The 20,520-nt window shown below is 51.8% G+C and overlaps 1 protein-coding gene and 1 long non-coding RNA gene across 2 annotated transcripts in view; both read right to left on the bottom strand.

Moving 5' to 3' along the window:
• LOC128821200 (zinc finger protein 208-like) overlaps positions 1 to 20,520 on the bottom strand; it is a 1,118,338-nt gene that overhangs the window by 274,093 nt on the left and 823,725 nt on the right. The window lies entirely within an intron of this gene.
• Positions 2,181 to 4,009, bottom strand: LOC128821220 (uncharacterized). The gene is made up of 3 exons (XR_008441048.1): positions 3,914 to 4,009; positions 3,688 to 3,806; positions 2,181 to 2,266 (listed from the first exon to the last, which is right to left on the bottom strand). It is a non-coding gene; the product is annotated as an uncharacterized LOC128821220 (long non-coding RNA).

Below are 20,520 nucleotides of genomic sequence, written 5' to 3'. Positions count from 1 at the left end.
TGTGCTGGGGAGAGGCCCTTGGTGCTGCACAGAGCTCAGGGCAGCTGGCAGAGCTTGCAGGGAGCTGGGCTGGGCTGGGAGAGGCTGACAGAGAAACCATCAGTGACCATCTCAGCCTGGCTGAGCGTGCAGGGGCAGGAGAGCGTCCCTGGGGCTGGGCAAGCAGAACTCGGAGGCACCAAGGGCACCAACAGCTGGGAAATGGAGTGTGGAATGTGGCTCCCTCCCTTCAGCCGCTCCCCCCGCTGCCGTCCCGCCGCAGGCTCGGCCGGGGCCGGCCCTGAGCAGCAAGGAAGGAAGGCCGGCAAAGCAGAAGGCTCGGCGAGAGCCGAGGAGCAAGCTCCTTGGGAAAGGGAGGGCGCTAAGCGTGCCCGCCCTGCCTCTGCAGCGGGCTCTCGCCCTGCCGGCCGAAGGCCCCGGCTGCCTGGGTGTCGGCCCGCTGCCGGCCCTCCCGCCGCTGCCGCTGTGCGAACTGGCTGAGGAGAGACTGGGCCGGGGGGAAAAGTCTGCAGGCGGCGGCAGGGAGTGCGATGGGGGAGGGCGGGGAGCGCCCAGCCATCGATGGGCGGGCGGCTGCGACAGACAGGGGCAGGGACAGGGACAGGGGCAGGGACAGGGGCAGGGCAGGGACAGGGACAGGGGCAGGGATTTCTTCTTTCTGCTTTTTCTTATTTGCCCCAGCTATGGTTTACAAATGATGAAAAGCCATTGCTGCTGCTGCTGCTGCCAGCAGGAGTGCAGTAAGTCAAACAGAACCCCCCAGGAAGGACGCAGCTGTCCAGGCCCCTGGCTGCAGGGAGGGTCTGAGCCTGGTGTTAATACCAGAGGAAGTGCAAAAGACACCTGCGTGTGGTGTGGGCAGCTGAATGATCTGCTCTGCCCGGTGGCAGAGCTTAAGGAAGAAGTGGAAAGGCTGAGGAGCATTAGGGAGAGCGTCACAGAAATAAACTGGTGGAGTTACAGCCGTCCAACCCTGAGAGAAGCGCAGCAGGAGCCAGAGGAGCCCTGCCCTTCTTGGCATCAGGCAGAAGGAGGAGACCTAGGAGACAGTGGGGAATGGAAATGGGTCTCTGCTGGGGAGGTCATAAAATTCCGTCCTGACCCCCACCACCTACCCAGGTGCCCTGACAGAATAGGTATGAGGCTTGGCTCCAGAGGCTCTGCCAGTTGACACTACAGAAAAAATTCTGCCTGGAGAGTCTCCCAGCTGCACTTGCTCTGTCACACAGATCACAGCCTCAAGCATTAAGAGGAAAAGAAGGGTAGTGGTAGTAGGTGACTCCCTTCTAAGGGGAGCTGAGGGCCCTGTAGATCGACTGGATCCATTCCACAGGGCAGTCTGCTGCCTCCCTGGGGTCCAGGTACAGCAGGGATATCACCAGGAAGTTCCCTAATGACTAAATGAACTTCATCTGTTCACCACTGTCTGGGCTACAGTGACCGTGAAAGAACAGAGTTCTCAATATTCGGTGAAACAAGGAGGGGCATCAACAAAACTTCCACTCTGGACTTCTGGAGGGCAGATTTGGCCTGTTCAAGAGACTGATTTGGCGAGAACCCTGGGAAACAGCCCTTAAAGACAAAGGGGTCCAGGAAGGATGGACATACTTCAAGAAAGAAGTCTTGAAGGCACAGGAACAGACTGTCCCTGTGTGCTGAAAGGCGAGCTGACAGGGAAGACAACCAGCCTGGATGGGCAAGGAGCTTCTGAAGGAACTAAGGGAAAAAAAGAGGGTGTATCACCTTTGGAAAGAGGGTGAGCTGTTGAAGGATCTTGCCAGGCCATGGAGGAAGAAGATCAGAGAGGCAAAAGCCCAATGAGAACTTGAGGAAATCCAGTCATTGCAACCAACCTTTCCTTGCCAAAATGCCATCCTTGGTTGGAGAAGTGGAATGGAATGCTAAGTGCTGAGCTCCTGAAGCCAGCAGGGACACACACCTGAGAGCCAGGCATGGTTTCCTTGGCCTAAAGCACTCAAAAGCACCAACACCCCCCTGAGGCCACACGTCAGTTTTAGCCGTGGGCCGTGTATCTCACTGAAATGGATCTGTCAGACCAACCTCCTCTTCTCTTTATTTTCCTCTTCCTCAGTAGGAAAAGTCTTCCACTGGAAGTGAGCCGTGACGTTACTCCTGTTTTTAATGAACATGGTAGCGTGGTTGGACATGGTGATGAAAGTCGTCTCAACCTCCACAGAATTTGTGCTCAACCCAACACGGACAGCTCCAGCTTCTCCGTGGAGCTCTGTGTGGATAGTTTCTTCACCTGGAACAAAGCAAAGGGGAGTCTTTGCTCAGCTCAGTTGCTGATGGAAGCACAAGGACCAGAGCAAACTGCAGGTCACAGAAGAAAGTGTCACAGCTTTTAGCTGAATGAGCAGTTCCATGGATCAGTACATTTATCACATCCTGACAGCTCTGGGCGTACAGCGTGAGGATGTCCTGGGCACCTCCTTAAACACCTGATTTCTGAGAGTGTTTGTGCATATTTGACCCCAAGCTGACAGCATGTACAGTGAGATTTGTCAATGTGCTCCAGTGACCCACTCAGATCACCGTGATTTCTGCATCAAAGTCCTTCAGGTGATGCTGAGGAGCCCAGTTCAGTCCTGGCTTGCCCAGGGTCTGCCCTGGGCATCCCACGAGACTCCTGTCTCTCCTGATCCCTTGCATCCCTTGTTCCTGACCAGCAAATACGCCTGGGGGCATGTGGGCAGCAAAAGGAGGCCCAGAGGAACAAGCGAAGTGACAGCCCACAGCAGGAGGGGACACAGGTGAGGAAACACAACCAGCCTGGCTCTGCAATATGACAAACCACTACAAAATGAACACTGTGAAAATCATCATCATCTCCATGTCCAAACCCACAGCCGCATTAGTCGTGAAATATTTTATCTTGTTCTGATCTCAAAACCCAAGCTGGAGCATTGCAAATTCAATAAAAAAGGGACAAAGCAAAGATCAATAAGTACAGAACAGCTTCTACATGAAGACTGAATGGGATTCCTCAGTCAAGAAATCAAATGCGAGATAGATGTGAGATAGATGATTATGACAGATGTTTGCAACAGCTTGAACAGCCTGGGAAATGGGGACGAGGAAAAATTTGTCTTGATTTGTCACCAAACAGGAACTCGAGGGCCTGGAAATGTTATTAGACAGAAACTAAATATATGTGGAAGGGCAACATAGAAAAAGGGTCTGCGACAAGCCAATGGAGAAGCAGCATCCGGGACAGAGGTGTGCAAGAAACACATTGCACTGGAGAGAGTCTGATGGAAACCTCACACCTCGCATACAGCACTGCCCAGGAATAAAACAAAACTTCACCCAGGCACAGCCTCACGGTCGTGCAGAATCAGGGTTCCTCCTTCCTCCACTCAGCAACTCCCAGCAAAACAGGAGTGCAAAAATCTTAGCCCTGGTAGAGGGGATCCACTTTATCAAGCCCCTAAACACCAAGGGGCTTGATAAACACAACAGAACAGTTGATCACACAACAGAAAACAGTTATCAACACAACAGTTGCTAACACAACAGAAAACTCTGTTTTCTTTGGGGTAAAGCTGGAACAGGGGAGGGACCTCTGGAGGGAATGGAGGGGGATGGGACAATCCCCATGGGATGGGACAACAGGGAGCAATGGTGGAGAAGTGTCCTGTGCCCCGTGCAGGGCCCAGCACTCACCGGTGTTGCAGCACAGCCACCCGGAATGGTCACCGGTCGTCAGCGGGTGAAATCCCACTGTCACCCGCATGCTGTCGCCAGCGCCCAGAGTTCCCGTGGTCGGAACCACGGAGAAAGGACTGCAACACAAAGAGAGGGCAGCAGCTGCCACGCTCTGCTTCCTTTTGTTGCTCTTTCCCAGCCCTGTTATCACCCAAAGGTGTTTTGCACAAGGACAGATCCTCACCTCTGGGTGCTCAGCTGGTAATGAGCTGCCCGGTTACCGACATTGCGAACCAGCAGAGTCTTCTGGGTGCTGTACTTGACCGGACAGGCCGAGAAGTCCAGCTGCTCAGGGAAGGTCAGGATAGTTCGGCCACCAATGGCCCGAATTGGCACAACTATCCTTTCACTTTCAGTCATGCAGACGAGCTGGTGGGAATAATCCTGCAGGAAAAGAAACTAGCTCAGCACAGGACATTTAGTGCCATCCCCATGGCAGAAGAAAAACCGTTTCCTATAACCCTTCAAGGGCATCAGTTTACCTATTCCACCCTAAAATGAACAGTAACTTCTACTAATATGTCGCATTTTAAAGGCACCAGTGCACTTTGCAAAACCTATCTCAGTGGCATTAAGCTCTTGTGTCACTTGGGTCATCCAGAGAACTGCCCTAGGCCACCATAATTTTTACTCTAAATTTTAATGATGTTAAATAATTCCTAAGTCCCTTCTAAGGAACATGGAGCTAGGGAACTCAGGACATTCCTCTTTAGGTTTCTATATTCCCACTGTTTGAGAATAGGACAAAGTGTTAAACTGACTCTAAGCAGCAAAAAGAAGATGAGGAAACAGCTGCACCCAAAAAGCTCCTGCACCTCTGGCCTGGTGTAGAAACATCAGTTGGCTCAGAACTGCCCTCTACCTTTGCCTCTCCAACCGAGTCAGGAGAAGAACAGCGCTAAGAGGTGGCAGCATGCTGTTGGAAAGAGCCTCTGTTTTCCTGCAAGGCTTCCTCCCTTCCATGCCATGTCCTAAACCCTTCTGTATGAACAAGCCTCCGGATCACAGCACTGAGATCGCACTTGCCAGGGCCCCAGCACCGCTGTTCAAACCTCCACACAAAAGCACCTTTGGCAGGGAACGGCTGCCAGGTGACAGAGCCACCAGAGTGACAGGCATGAAGACAGAGGCACAGCAGTGTCACTGCTCTGGGCTCACAGCTCTGCCTGCAGGTTGCGCCTGACCTACACGAGCTCTTTCATGCCGTCGTGTCCACTCGGCAACCGCTCGAGTGACCTGGCCAGGTGACACGACGACGGTGGAAATCACTGCCTTCGGTTCCCCGCAGGGTTTTCCAGGAGTGCCTCCAGAGGAGTGACCGGACGGCTAACCCACTGAAGGATGAGGCTGACTCTCTTTGGGGGTGAACGTCGGGGTTTTATTAGAAATTCCAGGAGCTCCATCAAAACTCAACAGAAGCCAACCAACGAGAGCCCCGAGAGGGACTCTGCAACAGTTTATAAAGGGGGGAGCGGAAGGGGAGAACAACCAATGGGGTAGAACTGGGGAGTGGCTTTCAAGGGGATGGATAGGGATAACAACCTATTAGGGGAAAGTAGGGGAGGGGTCCCTGGTACTGATCCAATCACTCGACGCTCCTGATGGAAGTTTCTGGGTGGTGGGAATGGGCTGCCGAGTGATGGACAGGGCACCAGGGAGGGGACTCAGGAATGACTCAGCAGTTCTGCTGAGTCAAGGGGCAGGCTTAGGGAGGAGTGACAGGGGTTGAACCAAAGGGATATGGGGGAGTAACAGGGACGAACCATTCTTAGAACATAGGCAACAACAACAGTATAACCAAACATAATAAAACACAATACAACAAATCAGCAATCAAGCAATCAGTGCAGGACTGCTTCTGATGCCTTGAATCAAGAAGCCAGAGAAGAACAGCAAGCCAAGAGAAGAGAAAAATGGGGAGCCAGGAAAAAGGACCAAGAAGACCTTTTCAAAAGTAGATGAAAAAGAAGATCACTTAAGAAAGGTCATTATTTTTGCTTCCAAGATCTGTACCATCTAGATAGGGCCAGACTTGCTCAAATTATCCTGAATGACAGAGAGTGTTTGTCCTGTGAACTCCCACCTGCTCTTTGGGCATTTGTTTCCTCTTCAGTTTCATTGGATTGAGGCAGTGACCTTTTCAGAGAGTGGGGAGGAGCTCTCACAACTCCCCTAACCCCATCCCTGCACAACACTCAGAACTCCCAGCAAGGAGATGTCCCTGCTGTGTGAGTCCAAGAGAGGCAAGAAAGGAACGTTGTAGCAAGAGTGAGGTGCACAGGAATGTGTCCAAGTTTTCCTTCTCTCTGTTCATCAGCATTTGTTTTCTCTGTCTGGGCTCACAGGCCCCTCCACAGAAGAAAACCGAGGGATCTCCTTGACAGAGCCTCAGCAGTGGGGCATCTTCAGTCCAGTGAGCTCCAGACCCCAAGGGACCTTTGTGGCCCTGACTCCAGCGCTGCCTGCAAGGCTGGATCTGCGCCCATACAGGAGACGAGAGAGAACAGCTGGCTTGGAACCTCTTCTAGCTGGGACCAGCCGTGTCTCTCAAGGCTTTGGGCAGAGCTTGAGCTTCCTCCCACCAACATGCCCAGGTGCCCAAGGGCAGGTTGGTGAGAGCAGCACAGGTGAGTGCCCAGCCTGACAGAAGGAATTGCTGTGGCAAAGGGAAAGGGAGAGAACACACGCTCCGGGCTTCAGCTGCACATTGCTTTAACTTGGCTCCGGTGGCACAGCCCGGCAAGAGCCTGAGGCAACACACGGCGTTCCCTACTGCACCAGGACAGCCCCCACCAACAGGAGCAGGGCACAAAGAGGTGGGGAGGGGGTCTGCAGCTTCACAGCGCTGCTGGACAACAGGGGCAGGGAGAGGAGGGACGCGAGGGGAGTTTCCAGCCTTAACACAGCCCCAGTGGCTACTTACAGTAAAAGACTTCAGCATTTCCCTGGACCAAGGACAAGGTGTCGGTGTCTTTTTTGGGAATCCAGAAGCCATTTTGAAGGGAGGATATCCCAGATGAGCGACAAAGCCTCAACAAAACTGGAAGGAGCAACAATGGAACTCTCAAAATCCAGAACCCAATTCCTGGCAGATTCAAGGCATATACTGGTGCTAAAAATTTTATAGCATTTGAAAGTAGCTAAATGCTTGTTTGGTGTAAGTAGCTAGTATTGTCAGGCCTCTAGTTGGGCTTTACTTGAACTATATGGCTATGTTGTGCAATTCAGAGATGGATCCTACTGAAACCAGGAGCTAAAAATCTGAACATTAATAATAGTTAGAAGAGACCAAGCTCTCAGGACTCCTGTGCAGAGACCAATGCTCTGCGTTTTGAGGAATCCTTTGCAGAGACCAATGCTCTGCGTGTTCAGGAATCCTTTGAAGAGACCAATGCTCTGCGTGTTCAGGAATCCTTTGCAGAGACAAATGCTCTGCGTGTTCAGGAATCCTGTGCAGACACCAATGCTCTGCGTTTTGAGGAATCCTTTGCAGAGACCAATGCTCTGCGTTTTGAGGAATCCCTTGCAGAGACCAATGCTCTGCGTTTTGAGGAATCCTTTGCAGAGACCAATGCTCTGCGAACAATTCGCTTGTGAATGGCGAGTGTAGCCGCCTGCACGAGCCCAGGCTGGCACAAGCAGCCAGGAGCGCGGTCTGTGGCCACTGAGCTGTTCCGCAGCACAGCAGCCCCGCACGTCACAGCCGCCGCCGCCGCCGCGTTCGCGGTTACCAGGCACCCACGGCACCCGATCGTCGGGGCCGGGCGGGGCCGGGCCGGGCGGGGCCGGGCCGAGCCGCAGCGATTTTCAAAGGCGATCCTCACTTGAGCTACTGACTTGACTTTGGTGCTTTCTGAAGAGTTTTCTCCAAGTATTGGAGAGCTTTCAAGTATTTCAATACTTTCCAAGTATTTCTCCAAGTATTAGGAAAGCTTCAAATGTGGTGATAAAGGCACCCCTGGCAGGCCTATCCATTGCTCTTGGGGTAGCACTAGTATTCTACCCTGGCTGGAACACCAGGAGGGGCTGAGGGAGCTGGGAAAGGGCCTCAGCCTGGGAAAAAGGAGGCTCAGGGGGGACCTTCTAGCTCTGCATTACTCCCTGACAGGAGGGGACAGGAGGGTGCTGCGAGTTCAGGAGGCGCTGGAGCGGCGTGGCTCCCACTGTCCCCTCTTCCACAACTCCCTACAACTCCCTTCTACCTCTCCACATCCCTGCCCCCCCATTTCTGTGACCCTGAGACCCCCCTGCACTCCCATTCCTGAGAACTGAGACGTCCTTTTACCCCTTTGCCCGGCCGGCTCTGAGACGCCCCTGTCCCTCGCCTGTGCCCTGTCCCTCGGCTGTGCCCTGTCCCTGTCCCCTGTCCCTCGGCTCTGTGGGCTGGGGGTGGCAGCAGGACCCGGGGCAGCCCTGGGGGAGAACAGCCCTGAGCCCCAGCTCAGCCAGTTCCCCCAGTTCCCCCCAGGTCACTCCCAGCCACTTTCAGTTACACTCACTATGTTCCCAGTATCATCCTGGTCACTCCCAGTATGATTCCAGTTGCTCTCAGCGGCCCCTAGCATAGACCCAGTCACTCCAAGTATGATCCCAGTATGAGCCCACTATGATCCCAGTCTTCCCCAGCATGGTCCCAATCAATCCCAGTTGCCCCCAGTGTAGACTCAGTCACTCCCAGTTGCTCTCAGTGTGTTCCCAGTCACTCCCAGTACAGTTACAGACACTCCCAGTACATCCCAGATGACCTCAGCATACTCCTAGTCATTCCCAGTCACATCCACTCAGCCCAGTAAGGTTCCAGTTTCCAGCAGTATGATCCCAATCACTCTCAGCCACTCCCAGTCAATCCCGGTTGGTGCCACTATGATCCCTGTTGCCCCAGTTCTGGTCCTGCTGGGTCCCAGTGTGCTCTGATCCTGCTCCCTGTGGGTCCCAGTCCTGGGTGCGGTGTGTCCCGCTGTATCCCGGTGTCCCAGTCCATCCCAGCCTGTCCCAGTCCACACCGGTCCCTCCCGGCAGCCGCTGCCATTTCCCAGATCCTGCCCCTCCCGCCCCCGGAGCTGCAGCCAGACGCCCCCCAAGATGCTGCCGGGGCTCGGGGGCTTCGTGTTGGGCTTCGTCTGCTGGGCTGGGGCTCAGCTTCCCCTGCGGGAGAAGGGGAGGAGGGTCCGGGGGTCGTGTCCCCCCTGGGAGTGCGTCTGACTCCCCCATGTCCCCCCATGCCGGGGTCACCCCCTTTTCTCTCCCCAGAGTCCTGCCCCAGCTCCTGCTCCCCTCTGGGAGCGGCTTCGGGGAGCCCCCCTGGGACCCCGTTGGAATCCCCATTCCTGGGGTCCTGCGGGACCCCCCCGCAGCTCCTTCCCCACTTCCAGGACCCCCTGTACCCCCTTATCCTGCCCTGACATCCCCTGCACTCCCTTTGCCGGCTCTCCTCCTCTGGCAGCCCCTGGATCCCCCGTTTCCCTGACACCGGCCACCCCCGGACCCCCATTCCCGGCCAGCCCGGGGCACCTCACCCCCAGGCCTCCCTTTGCTGGGAAACCCGGCCTGGGCACGGGGCTCTGCAGCCGCTCTGGGACCTGTGATCGCCCCAAGGAAAGGGAGAGAAGAGCGAGAGGCACAGAAGGGGATCGCCAGTCAGGGATCGCAGTCCCAGCGCCCGCTCCTGCTCCGCCGGGGCTGGGAGCCGCAGCCGCAGGAAAAAATGGATCCGCGGATGGCGGCGCTTGCCCCGCTTCGGGCCGAAGCCGGCGGGTTCCAGGCAGGCTTGGAGCGCAGGGCCCGGCAGCTGAGCCCAGCCCGGCCCGGGGGTCCCGCAGGGAGCGGCCGAGGAGCTGCCGGGGGATGCCAGGAGGGGATCCCGGGGAATTCTCTGGAATTGCCCCGTCCCCTCCCCCCTCGCTCCCTCGGGCACTTTTGCTTCGGCCTTTCCCGCCCTGCGCCGCCGGGATCTGCCCGGTGACCGGTGACGTCATCGAAGCCTCGGGCTGCCATTGGCGGGCAGCAAAGAGCGGCGCCAATGGCGGGGCCGGAGGCGGCTCTGGGGGCGGGGCCGCAGCGGAGCAGAGCGATGGCTCCAGCGCTGGGGCTGGGGGCGCTCCTGGGGCTCCGGGGGGGGGCGGCGAGAGGTGAGAGGGACCCCCGGCACCGGGACTCTTTGATCGCCCGTTCCGGAGCACCGAGGGGCCCCAGAACCCCCATTCCTGGGCGCCGCCATCCCCCCGCACCCCCATTCCCGGCATGGGTTCCACCCTGCACCCCCTTATCCGGCACCAACAACCCCTGCACCCCCTTCCCGGCCATCCCGCCTCTCTCAGCCCCCAGAGCCCCCTTTTCCTTCGCCCACAGACCCCCTGGACTCCTATTCCTGCCTTTCCCAGCACCCAGCCCCTGCTTTCCTCAACACCGAAAACACCCGGGACCCCCCCGGGTCTGCATTTCTCAGCTGGCAGGGCGGGCTGAGAAGGGGTGGGGGGAATGCACCAGCACAGGGCCCATGGAACCAAGGGACCATTGTGACACTGTGGGGCCTTGTGGGACCAAGGGACCCTGGAATCATGAAGAGACTTCTGAGGCCTCATGGAATCATGAAGAACACTGTGGTATTGCTGGAGCTCATGGAAGCAAAGGAGACCGTACTGATGCTGTGTGGCTCCATGCAATGGAGGCATCATTGTGACACTGAGAGCCCCCATCCAACCAAGGGCCCCTTGTGACACACCGGGGCCTCATGGAACTGTGGAGACCATTATGACACTTTGGGGTGTCATGGAACCAAGGGGCCATTGTGACACAAGGGTCACCTCTCATCTCTCCCCAAAACCCTGGCGAAGGCTCCGTGCTTTCCTTCCCATGGAAAAGAGCTGTCCTTCTCGGCCAGGTGCCCATGGCCACATTTGGGTTCCACCTCCAATAATCCCTATTGTGACCGACTGGAGGAGATTGTTGGCTTGAATCATTTTGTGTGGGGGGGAGGAAGGGGCAGGTCCAGCCTTGCCCTGCCCTGTCACCCCAGCACTGCCCTGCCCTGGAACCCCAATCCCCCCAGAGCCTCTATCCCAGCCCAGCAGTGTCTGCCACTCCCTGGCACAGCACAGGCAATGCTCCACAGCCACCTCTGGAGCCCCCAGCCCAGCTCCTGAGTGACCAAATGACCCCAAGTCCCAGCTGGGGGAAGGGCCCAGGAAGACCAAGGGGTATTCAAGGCTGACCACAAGGCAAGCACACATCTTGACCCTAGGTCCTCTTGGAATTTCCATCTCAACAATGCTGGAATCCAGTAGCTGGTAGCTCTGTCTGTGCTTCTCCATATCTTATTTGTCTTTCTCTCTTTTTGTGTCTTCTTCTAATTATCTCCTTTTGCAAATTTTGATTAACTTAAAATTGAATGGGCTTAGAGTTTGTGAAGTTGAATGGGCCAAGTTAATGCTCTGAGAAGTGTTTTTTGTTGATTGAATGTCATATTAAACGTTCTGCCAAATTTTCTCTGATTTTCTCAAGTGGCCACTAAAGGCTGTTTGGTTTGTTTTGAGCTCCTGAGAATCTCTTGTTGGTATTTCTGCAGGACACAACTCAGAGGACACAAATGATTGTAACTCCTTTTACATGTTTTCTTGAGAAAATTGTTTGGGGGATGGCAGTCAGGGCTTGTCTGTCCTGCTTGGCACAGCCCAGGCAGGGCTTTCACAGCCACATTCCACACTCCATTTCCCAGCTGTTGGTGCCATTGGTGCCTCTGAGTTCTGCTTGCCCAGCCCCAGGGACGCTCTCCTTGTCTGCCCATTCCCCCAGGGTCTCTGGGCAGGGATGGCCTCAGTGGGGGCTGCTGCCATCCTCAGCAACTTGGAGGCTGCTGCTGAATTTTCCTGCTCCAGAGGCTTGAAGTGTATTCAAACTGAATACATCATATTTCAAAAGACAATGAGAAAACATGTTTTAGGTCCTGTTTAGGTTTTTTTCCCTGTTAATACATGGCTATGTGCAATCTCCAATTGACACTGAATCCAAGTACCTCCTCCTGCAGTTAGAATAGATATGAAAATCAAGACCCTTCATGGCTGACAATCAATCTGACTCTGTCCCTGCTCCCACCCCAGCATTTCCCCCATCCAAGCCCTGGCACTCAGAGCAGCCTTGTGCAAATCTGAGCTCCCTGCAGCCCAGGCTGCACCTGCCGGTTTCAGCTCCTTGGCTCCAACTCCCACCTGCTTTCCTTGGAGAAGGAGCAGCCCGAGACACAGAGGGATGTTCATTTCTTGTCAGCCAACAAAGCCAAGGGAAGGCACAGCTCCACCAAATGCAAAAGTCCTTCTTCTGCCTGGCTCTGCCCTGCCCCTGATCCCCACAGCCTGTCCTGTTTCCTTCATCCCTCCAGTGCCAGGGACTTTCTGGGACAAGGGAGCTCTGCTCGGGCTGTGGAGGGAGGTCCAAGTGCAGCCACTGGAGTGGCAACACCAACTCATCAGGTTTGTGTCCTTTGAGGGCCCAGGAACTGCTGAGACTCAGAGGCACAGAAAGCTTTCTCTTCATGGCCAACAGCAAAAATGTGGCTGTGTTTTAATTTAATACAGATCACAACCTTTCTCTCAGCTCCTTGTGACATTTCAGCAGCATCTGACATGTCTGACATCATCCACAAGGCATTGCCATACAGGAAGGATTTTAGTCAAAGGCATAAGAAGAGGAGATATAAAAGATAAAACTACAACTAAGTTGCTGAGTAAGGAGTTATTTAAACTTCTGAAAAACTGGGAAACTCCCTGATGCTCAAAGCATGAAGCCAGTCAAGGGAGACACATTGGAATGAGAAGAGACCAGCTGCAGGAGGAAATCTGGGAGCAATGGGAAGGACATAGATGCAGCTGCTGTAAATGAAGAGACGTCCTTAGACATGGCCATTTAACCAGGAGAGCTGGTAACACCTGAAGGAAGAAGGTCATGAAATATTAGACTGAATGTTGGTGGCATCGGTAGAGGGGAAGATCAGTATTTCTTCTCCTGCCATCAGCAGAAGTAAACAGTAGGGCCAGGAAATTCCTGTTCCTGGTGGGAAAACTTTGCCATTTCTTCAAAGTACTCAAGTGACCCAGATAATAAAGATGTGCTTATCTCTTATGAAACTAACAGGTATTAAATCCTGTGCCGCTTTCCAGGTAGACACCTGTTGCCACAGTGCCCCAGCTGGGGAATAATTAGCATTGACTCCATGACTGCAGAAGGCTGATCAATTGCTTTATTATATCATCTTATACTCTATTATACTATACTTCTTAAGAAACTCAGCAACCCTTACAGCCAGTCCGATACAGATGGGACCTAATTGGTCAATCCATCCAAACACCACCCAGTGTCCAATTAGAAAATCACCCTTTGGTAAACAAATCTCCATGACACATTCCACATGTGCACAACAGCAGGTGCAACAAGTGGAGATGAGAATTGTTTCTCATTTTTTTCTCTGATCTTCTCCCAGCCTTCCCCAGGAAAATGCCTGGGAAAGTCTGTGCCTGCTTTCTGTGGCCAGAGAGCTGCTGCCACAAGCACCGCAGTGGCAACCCCAACATTCCCCTCTTTATTACACCACAGGGGTGGCAGCCCCAAATGTTCTCCTGTCTTTGACCCCACAAGGATGGCAGCTCCAGCATTCCCCTCTCTATGACATCACAGCCATGACAGCCCCAGCGTTCCCCTGTCTGTGGAACCAGAGCAGTGTCAGCCTCAACATTTTCCTCTCTGTGACACCATAAATGTGGCAGCCCCAAGTGCCCCTCTCTGTGACACCACAGCAGTGGAAGACCCAGCGTCCCCTGTCTGTGACACCGCAGCTTTGGCAGCCACAACATTCCCCTCTCTATCACTCCACGGTAGAGGCAGCCCCAGTATCCTCCTCTCTATGACATCACAGCATTGGCAGCCCCAACGTTCTCCTCTGTATGACAACAGAGCAGTGGCAGCCCCAGCATTCCCATGTGTGTGATACCGCTGTGAGACAGCCCCAACATTCCCCTCTCTGTGACACCACAGCCCTGGCAGCTGCTGAGTTCCCCTGTCTGTGACACCACAGCCGTGGCAACCCCAGTGTTTCCCTTTCTGTGACACCCGAGCAGTGGCAGTCCCATTGTCCCTGTCTTGGTGACACCAGAGCAGTGGCAACCCCAACCTTCCCCTCTCTGTGACACCACAGCTGTGGCAGCAGCACTCGATCAGAAGCAGCAGCCGTGGAACAACAGGGGAGCAGGGGAGGAGCAGAGAAGGAGCAGTGGAACAGTGGTGGATGAGCAGTGTTGGAGCAGCAGTGGAGCAGTGGTGGAGGAGCAGAGCAAGTGTGCTGAAACAGCACAACACAGCTTTTGAGCAGCAGTGGAGTGAGCATGGAAAAGGTGGAACAGTGGTGGAACAGGAACTACAGCCATGGAATAGAGGTGGCACAGGCCCCGCAGCTCTGGAGCTGTGGGACACAGAGCGGCTCCGAGCGCTGCAGGAGCCGGCCCCGCACAACAGAGCGATCCCTTCAGGCTGACCCAGCGCGGGGGGCAGAGGCAGGAATTGCTGCTGGGCTGTGGAAGGTGTGGATCGAGTGCATTGAAGGATGACCTGGGGGTTTGATCCTGCTCATTGTGGCTGCTTTTGTGCTGCCAGGACGGTTCCAATTTGTCTGAAGTCATGAACTTAGAAGGAACTTGGGACAAAATTTTTCAAACTGCCTTCTTTACTGCAGGGAAACACATCTGGGGAGAAGTTGCATGATTTCTGATTTGGGAACCAAAGTGGGTCAGTTATTGGCCTGTGGTTTTGTTCTAATCCAGGCACAATTTCCAAATTACTGCACTTTAGCGTAAGAAACAAGGAACGTGCCTCACCCATGCGATGCTGACAATGGGTGAAGAGCTTTTTGTGGTCCTAGTGCTGAAAAAGCAATTGGAATTCTTTTCCCTCCTTCCCCTTTTCTTCCTCTCTCTGGCAATGAGCCTTCAACTCTTCCTGCAGGTCTGCTTCCCATAATCTGCTCTGGACTTGGAATGTGCCAGATGAACAGAGGGAAGACAGAGATTAATGGACCATAAAAACTTCAAGCTTTCTCCTTGTAGCCGCTGAAGTTCAAGGACTTGGAAACTTCTGCTTTTTCAACTGTTCACCACATGCCACTCCTCTAACTTCTGCCCGGCCATAAAACCTTCCTGTGGCCCTGTTTGGGAATTCACACTCATATTTTTCAGGAGAACCACAGTGGGGGTCAAAGGTTTGGGTGCTGAAGCCTGTGGGAGCCTTGCCTGAGTCACAGAGAATCCCAGTGTCCGTGTTTGTTATTTTTTTCCCCCAGGACTAACCAGATGTTTGCCCCAGGTTCCAAGTAGGAAAAAAGAAGTGGAGAAGTGGTTCTTGAGACATGTCCATGGCTGCGATTCCTGTTTGACATAAGTGAAATTAGTGAAAGGCTCCTGCTTCTCTCTTTCCACAGGGACACTGTGGATGCATCTGGGATCTCTGGTGACCCAGCTGGGAAAACATTTCAGGCCACTGCCTTGACTGTTTGCTCTGGAACTTGCCCATGGGCAAAGATTTTCCTCTGGAATGTTGCTGCTTTGTGCTCCATTGATGAGAGAGCAGAGTGTCCCCGTGGGGGATTCTTGACTAGATGGACAAGTGCTATGATCTCATTGATGTGCTGACATCATCTTGAAAAGGAATTGTGCAAGACTCCGCAGTGTCCTAATTGGGGAACTTTGGCTGAGGCTTTGGCTGAACTTTGGTCCAGGCTTCCTTGGAGATCAGTGCCAGTCAGGGGGATGGAAGCGGATGGCAATGGACCCCGTGCTGACAGCCCAAGGAGAACGAGCTGGACATTCACGGAGGCTCCCAGTGTGGGCAGATTGGCCACCCAGATTTGGGGACCCCATGGGAATGTCCCTGCTTCCCTCAGGGCTCTGTCTCAGTTTAGCAGAATCTGTTCCTATGGCTGTGCAGCCTTTCAGGAAGGATGTGTTTTCCCTCTCGTTTCCAGCCACTGTCCCAGTCACAGGGAGTCAGCCTCTTGCTGCTCCAAGGAAAGGTGCTGGTGGCACTGTGATAAATTGAGGCGAATAATTTGATTCAGCCTTTTTAAGGTCAATTAGAATTTTATTAATTACAGCAAGCAGTAGCAAGCAAAACAGCGCTGGGTGGGTAGGGGTCTCCTAACCGCCCCTCCTGCAGTGTCCCACACTGCAGTGCCCCACACCCCACTCCCCTTGTTCAGTCTCTTTTATAGTTTCTTGGAGGTTTCTTCATTCGCGTCTCTTGCGATAGCGGTGGGCGTAGCTTGAGCATCTCTCTGCATCGTCTCTGCGTTGTGTCGAGGCAGGTGATCGTTGGTTTCACAATCGGCTCCGGACAGTGATGGGCGTACCCGGAGCACTCCCACGCCGTCCACTCCGGTGACCGCCGCCCGGTAGTCGCTGATTTCACAATCAGCTCCGGCCATCCCCCAACATCCTTAGCCTGTGTCTGCAAAAGAAGCTAAGAAAAGCTCCCTATATGATGATTAATCATATTTGTGGTCTTGCGCCTTGCAATATGTCTATAGCCTTGCGGTTTGTAGCAGTTGCTTCCTGTTTCCCAACTTCACAGATACTTCCCCTATCTCCTAACAAGCAAGCTGGTCCCTTATACTTTAATTTTATATTTCCCCCTTTAATATTCTAATTCTTTTGACGAACAAACAAGTTACCACAGTTTATCACAATCCCCCATTTTCTCTTTTACCATTTTGTTCATCAAATCGCTTTGCTGCTTCATAGGCTAGAAGTAAAGTGTTCAGCATTGTCCTGACTAGAAACACCACTAGGACAGAGCAATAGAAAGCTAATAATTTGCCAATAAGGGTGGAGTCCTAGCCTTGTTTTTGTTACGTAATATCCTGTTTTCCCCTTTTTGGCTTGCTGCTCCCTTGGTGTTTCGGAGGCACTTAGACTGGTCCTTTGAGGGATCCTAGTACTCGGCTGGCAGTGGTTGGAGCATTTCAGCATTGTTCCACTTAGAGGGGGCTTGGCCTTTTCCTCTCTGCCTCGCTCGCCGACTCGGGTGCTTCGAGCCGCGAGGTAAACCATCTTCTCGGCAGCAGCAGGACTCGCCTGAGCGTCCCCTTTTCCGCTCCTGCCTAGCCTTGTACTGTTCCCAGTTCTTATCTTTGACCAGAGGTGGGTTGCAAGGAATCCCCTTCAGTTCCTTTCAACAACACCCTTTTATTATCTGAGCAGCAAATGGAGTGGGCTCATTAGTATGAAAACAAGAATATTTCCCACCACTCAGATCCAAAACTGACCCACCGATTTTCCAATTCTCCTATCCTTAGCACAGTTTCAGTTAGTTTTCACTGAGTTTTATAGCACTCAGTACAAACCCCAATTGGTGGTCTTCCCCTCTGGCAATGGACCCACCACCGTTCTTGGCAAATTTTACATATAAAGCACACAAAAGGATAACAATCTCCACAACTTTCCTATTACAAATCACTATATAGTCTTTAGCTAGTTTGCAATTGTATCCCTTTGCTTCCCCTTATGGTTGATTTGGATAATGTCCACAGAGTTCATTAGTTTTTCTTAAGAGTCACTTTCAAGTTCCCAGGCTGGCTAGTCACTCTCCACTGGTTATTTGTGGCAACCGGGCCTTTCACTCGGCTGGCGTGAGTCCACCCCTTTTCGGCCGTCCTGACTGCCGTTTCTGTGGTAAGCAAAACAAGAAAAGGACCTTCCCCACATGGAGTTAAGGAATCTTCCTTCCAAGACTTAATAAGTACTTGATCCCCTGGTTTTATCTTATGGATTGTGATATCCAGAGGTGGTCTCTGTGCCAACACTCCTTTCTTTCTCAATTCCTGCCTTCTGCTCATAATTTGGGTGATGTAAAATTTAATATGAGAATCTTTAAGGCAGGGGTGATCTGTGGGGGCTTCCATATCATAAGGCATTCCAAATAGCATTTCAAATGGGGAGATTCCCACATCAGTTCGGGGTTGAGTTCGAATGTTCAATAAGGCAAGAGGTAGGCACTTAACCCATGACATTTTTGTTTCCAGCATTAACTTTGTGAGTTGTTTTTTTATTTCTCCATTCATCCTTTCCACCCTCCCGAGCTCTGTGGATGCCATGGGGTGTGATATTTCCATTGAGTTCCCAAAGCTGTCAGGACATCTTTTGCAATTTTAGAGGTGAAATGGGGTCCCCGGTCTGAGTCTAAACACTCAATTAATCCATACCGGGGGATAATTTGCTCTAATAATACTTTTACCACAGTGTTTGAAGTAGCTCGGGCCGTAGGATAAGCTTCCATGTAATGGGTTAAGTGGTCTACCAGTACCAATAAATATTTATACCTCCCCACTTTTGGTAATTCTGTAAAATCTATTTGTAAATGTGAAAAGGGTCGTTGTGCCAGTTCCCTTCCGCCCATTGGTCTTTCTCTTAATTGTTGTTTATTTATTCTTTGACAGGTTAAACATTGTTGGGTTACCTGTTTTGCAAGGTTATAGATCCCTATGCACATATATTTAATTGCAAATTGGTCAACCAGGGCTTGTGTTCCCCAGTGGGTTTTCTCATGAATTGCTTGCAGGACCCTTATTGCCATTCCTTTTGGGAGTACCTCCCGCCCGTCCGGTAGTATCCACTTGCCTCCCTCTTTTTCCTTCACCCCCATTTGGTTTAATTTTTGTTTTTCCTGTACCATGAAGGCTAACACATGGTTAATGGGTTCATGGAACCGGCAATGTTTCTCTTGGGGGTCTTCACAGGCACACTCATGATTAATGAGTCCGTGGCACCATCAATGTTCCTTTTGGGGGTTATCACAGGCACACTGTATCGAATCAATTCTGTATGCATCCCAACAAGCCCAACATGGTTCTTCCTCTAAGTCAGCTCCACAAGTGGAGCAATCTTCCCTTTGTGTGACCCCCCCCTTTATATGGTTTTAAATTCATTAAAGCTGCCTTTCTCGCCTCCTGGTCGGCTAAGTTATTTCCCCGTACTGAGCTTCCCATTCCCACTTGATGTCCTTTTACATGGACAATAGCTATTCTTTCCAGACCTCTCAAGGCCTGGAGCACTTTCCGAATTAATTCCCCATGTATCAACCCCCTTCCCTGTGAATTGATAAGACCCCTTTCTTCCCAGATTTTACCAAATGTATGAACCACCCCATAAGCATATTTTGAATCAGTATAAATGGTCCCAACTTTTCCTTTTAGTAGTTCTAAAGCTCTGAGTACTGCATACAATTCACATGCTTGTGCTGACCAGCTGGGGCTAAGAGGACCAGATTCTATTTTCTTAAAAATCTTCCCATCCACAATAGCATACCCATATTTCCTTTTCCCTTCAAGGACCCGAGAGAACCCATCTACATAATATCGATATCCTTCCTCTAATTCCTCCTCCTCTTCGAGGTCTGGTCTTATTTTTGTTTGTTCCTCTATTTGCAAAAGATAATCATGAGTTAGTCCCACAACTGGTTCCCCATATAGAAACTGGGCTGGATTTTGTAAGCTTGTGGTTTCAATACTTAACCTAGGAGAGGAAATTAGGATGCCTTCATACTTTAGGAGTTTGGCATCTGTTATCCATTTATCCGCTTTTTGTTGTAGTACTCCACGGATGTTATGAGGAGATAAAACTTTCAGTTCACTCCCAAAAGTTATCTTTCTTGCTTCTTCTACTAAAAGGGCAGCAGCCACTATCGATTGTAAACAGGCAGGCCACCCTCGGCTAACAGGGTCGAGAAGCTTTGAAAGATATGCCACTGGTTTTTTTCCTCTAGCCCATTCCTGGGCTAACACCCCGTACGCCACCCCTTCATTGACATTAATGAATAAAAAGAATGGTCTTTTTAGATCCGGGAGGCTGAGAACAGGGGCACTGACCAATTTAGTTTTCAATGATTTTAACCGGGTTTCATTCTCAGGGCTCCACTTTAATAGCCCGTCTGTTGTTAATTTTTCATACAGAAATTTAACTTTCCTACTAAAATTTTCAATCTATTGTCTGCAATACCCAAAAAGTCCCAGTAACTGCCAAACCTGCCTTTTAGTTTTTGGGGCTTCCAGGGAAAGTATTCCTTGGACTCTATCAGTATCCAATTTCTTAGTCTCTTGAGTCAGCCAGTGTCTAAGGTATTTAACTTCCTCTTCCACAAATTGTAATTTCGACTTTGAAACTTTGAGTCCTTTAAGGCTTAAATAATTTAGGAGTTTTATAGTTTCTTCCCTTACTCTTTGGGTATGGGATATTGCCGAATCCTGACAGGGATTTCTGGGTTTCTGATAATTACCTCAAAGGGTTCAATATTTAATTTCCCCACACTGTCGGGGGTATACCAAACTTCTGGGTTAATCTTTTTTTCGTCTTCAGCCCGGAGAGGATATAGTTTTACTGTTAGTTCTCCCTTTTTTGCCTCTATCCCTATCCCCAATTCGACCATCAAATCTCTCCCTAATAGATTATAATCTGCTTCTGGAACTAGTAAAAATGACCCAATTCCTAATTTAGAATCACTTTCTAAGAGTACATCTTTAATTACAGGTATTCCAAAGGGTTCCCCTTTGGCCTCAATCACCTGGATTATCTCAGGTGAAATCTTACACCCTTGGGGAAGGGTCTGGACGGTTGATCTCTCCGCCCCTGAGTCCACAAGGAACTCATATTCTTGTTGCTGGGGACCTATCTTTAATTTTACCAGGGGCTCTGTTCTTTCTCTTGTCCCCAGCAGATAGAGCCCCCGACCCCCCTAATCTTCTTTGAACTGTTCTTCATCAGC

The sequence above is a fragment of the Vidua macroura genome, chromosome 36 (assembly GCF_024509145.1).
Source record: "Vidua macroura isolate BioBank_ID:100142 chromosome 36, ASM2450914v1, whole genome shotgun sequence".
Taxonomy (NCBI): domain Eukaryota; kingdom Metazoa; phylum Chordata; class Aves; order Passeriformes; family Viduidae; genus Vidua; species Vidua macroura.
The sequence above is the reverse complement of the archived record's forward strand: the minus strand, read 5'-3'. Positions and strand labels throughout refer to the sequence as shown.